Raw genomic sequence first — 3,491 nt, forward strand, 5'->3', positions numbered from 1 at the left:
TTTTCTATTTTGCCCAGCCGCCTCACTCTTATTTTCATCAGCCGTCCACTACCCCCCTCGCTGTTACTCTCCTCCTGGTTTTTCTTTTTGCCCTCCAAGAACCTCTCTCCCGCTCCCCCTTTTCTTAGCTGCGGCTTCAAGCATTTAAAGGAACCCAAAACCTAAACCTACGATTGAAGGCTCAGATCTCAAACCCCAAAAATGGGTTTATGTGGCCTGCTCTTGCCCCTTTGATCCCGCCTATACTGAGAATCCTTTGGAGGAACCAATGAAAATCCGAAGAAAAGGCCAGCTGCCATCTTTATACTGCGCGTATCTGGTTTCTGATATGAAGCTGAGGAAGGGTTTGGATCCAGTGCAACATGGTGCATGAGCATTTTTTTTTTTTTTTTTAACAAAATAAACAACAAACCTTCCTAATTTGAATCTAAAAATTTAAAGAATATTTTTTTGTGAGCAATTCTCTCCTTTTCAAAAAATCTTAAAATTAATAGACAAATAAGCAAAAATGAATAAAATTAACAAATAAAACTAAATTAAAAGATTTGATGTCCAAAATGCTTAAAAAATGAAATTTTAAAATAAAATTTTGAGATAATTAAAACAAAAATAGTAAATAAATAAACGAGTAAAAATTTGGTGTCTACAGTTTGCCCCTCTTTGTCTGAGTTTTGGAAAAACTTGAGACAAAGAAGTAGACACCAAATACTCACCTGTTATTCGGCTGCGAACAACTCGAATGATTGACGCCTTCTAAAACGGGGACTGACCCCTTTAACAAAATGTTAAAAAGAATGGGACTGACCCAGATGAGAAATATAAACGAGACTGACCCGAACAAAATTTAAAATCATGGGACTGACCCGAACAAAATTTAAAATCATGGGACTGGCCCGAAAAAAAATTAAAATCATGGGACTGACCCGAACAAAATTTAAAATCATGGGACTGACCCGAACAAAACTTAAATCATGGGACTGGCCCGAACAAAATCATGGGACTGACCCGAATAAAACTTAATCATGGGACTGACCCGAACGAAAATTTAAACATGGGACTGACTCGAACAAAATTTAAAATCATGGGACTGGCCCGAACAAAAATTAAAATCATGGGACTGGCCCGATCAAAATTTAAAATCATGGGACTGACCCGAATAAAACTTAAAATCATGGGACTGACCCGAACAAAACTTAAATCGTGGGACTGGCCCGAACAAAATTTAAAATCATGGGACTGACCCGAACAAAATTTAAAATCATGGGACTGACCCGAATAAAATTAAAATCATGGGACTGGCCCGAACAAAATTTAAAAATGGGATTGACCCGAACAGGAATTTAAAACGGGACTGACCCGAATAGGGATTTAAAACGGGACTGACCCGAACAGGAAATTTAAAACGGGACTGACCCGAACATGAATTTAAAACGGGGCTGACCCGAATAAGAAATTTAAAACGGGACTGACCCGAACAGGAATTTAAAACGGGATTGACCCGAACAGGAATTTAAAACGGGACTGATCCGAACAGGAATTTAAAACGGGACTGACCCGAACAGGAAATTTAAAACGGGAATGACCCGAACAAAATTTAAAATGGAATGCACACTAGTGGGACTGACCCATGTTTAGTGGCAATGAAAATGAAATGCACGCTAGTGGGACTGACCCATGTTTAGCGGCGGTGAAAATGAAATGCACACTGGTGGGACTAACCCAAGTTCAGTGGTGGTAAAAAGTAGAGTGCACGCTAGTGGGACCGACCCATGTTTAGCGGCAATGAAAATAAAATGCTCACTAGTGGGACTGACTCACGGCTAGTGGCAATGAAATGAGAGGCTCACTAGTGGGACTGACCCAACGGCTAGTGGTAGTGTAAAAGAAAATGCACACTAGTGGGACTGACCCAACGGCTAGTGGCGGTGCAAAATGAAATGTTCACTAGAGGGACTGACCCAACGGCTAGTGGCAGAATAAAAGAAATGCGCACTAGTGGGACTGACCCATGTTTAGCGGCAATGCAAATGAAGTGCTCACTGGTGGGACTGGCCCACGGCTAGTGGCGATGAAAAATGAAATGTACATTAGTGGGACTGACCCATGGCTAGTGGCGATGTAAATGAAATGCACACTAGTGGGACTGACCCACGGCTAGTGGCGATGCAAAATAAAATGCTCACTAGTGGGACTGACCCACGGCTAGTGGCAGAATAAAAGAAATGCGCACTAGTGGGACTGACCTAACGGCTAGTTGCAGTTATAAATGAAATGTCTTGAGAATTGGTCAGTGGGATAGCACCCGAGCCTGCCTTGATAATCGGTCAGTGGGATAGAACCCGAGCCTGCCGTGATAACCGGTCAGTAGGATTAAACCCGAGCCTGCCTCGAGAATTGGTCAGTGGGATAGAACCCGAGCCTGCCAGAGATAGAATAAAATACACACGTTAGTGAGATAGATGCTAACGGTGGCAGAATAAAAACACACACGTTAGTGAGATAGACTCGATGCTAACGGTGGCAGAATAAAAACACACACGTTAGTGAGATAGACTCGATGCTAATGGTGGTTGAATGAAACGCACACGTTAGTGAGATAAACTCGATGCTAACGGTGGTTGAACAAAAACGCACACGTTAGTGAGATAGACTCGATGCTAACGGTGGTTGAAGTCAGTGAATTCAATGTGGTTGTCAAGAATGGGGAATGAAAGGGTGCGCGGCGGGCGCTGAGATCAAATTGAAATTTGTCAAGGAACAAGAAATTAAATTCAAGTTTGATTTTTTGAGAATCTTTTCAAAAAATAATTTGCCCCAGTTTCCACCAATTATTGTGCAACCGATCAATTGATTTTCATTACGGCATGGTTGCTCCTCCTTGAGGCCTTGATTCGTAAGATTCTGACTTACGCTCCTTCGTCGATTTCAGCCATGGATACCTGCACAGGGGGCTTGCCAAAGTAAAACATGCACTTAAATTATTTTAAAAATTAATGCAACTATTACTCATGGAAAAAGTAGCGTGATTGATTTGAAAGTCTGGCTTGAATCTTTGACGAAATCCACAAATGGACTATAAAAAATTTGCCCCAGTATGAGCTCATTTGATTGCAAAAATTGGCTTGGATGCCTCTCCATTTATTTGAACAAAGTAAGAAACTATGTTTCCTAACAGACAATTTCATGATGAATTTCTCAAAATAATACCAAATTACAAATGATTCCTTCCTTACTTTTAGCATCTGTGCTTAGAGTAGCGGGTCACCGCTTCTTATTGGCTCATTTTTCAGGAGCAATCCAGTGATCTTATTTTTGATTTTTGAGGGGGTTAAGGGAAATGAGAAGTCAAGATTTGTCTGGTTCTTGTGCCCAAAATGGTAATCCATTCAACATCACATCTTAGTGAAAGCAAAGAGTTTGTCACCCTTATTTCTTAAGAAAACGTAGTCAACATATAAGCTTTAAACTTGCAACAAATGGGTAGAATTGAT

Source organism: Coffea arabica, chromosome 1e, assembly GCF_036785885.1.
Source record: "Coffea arabica cultivar ET-39 chromosome 1e, Coffea Arabica ET-39 HiFi, whole genome shotgun sequence".
Taxonomy (NCBI): domain Eukaryota; kingdom Viridiplantae; phylum Streptophyta; class Magnoliopsida; order Gentianales; family Rubiaceae; genus Coffea; species Coffea arabica.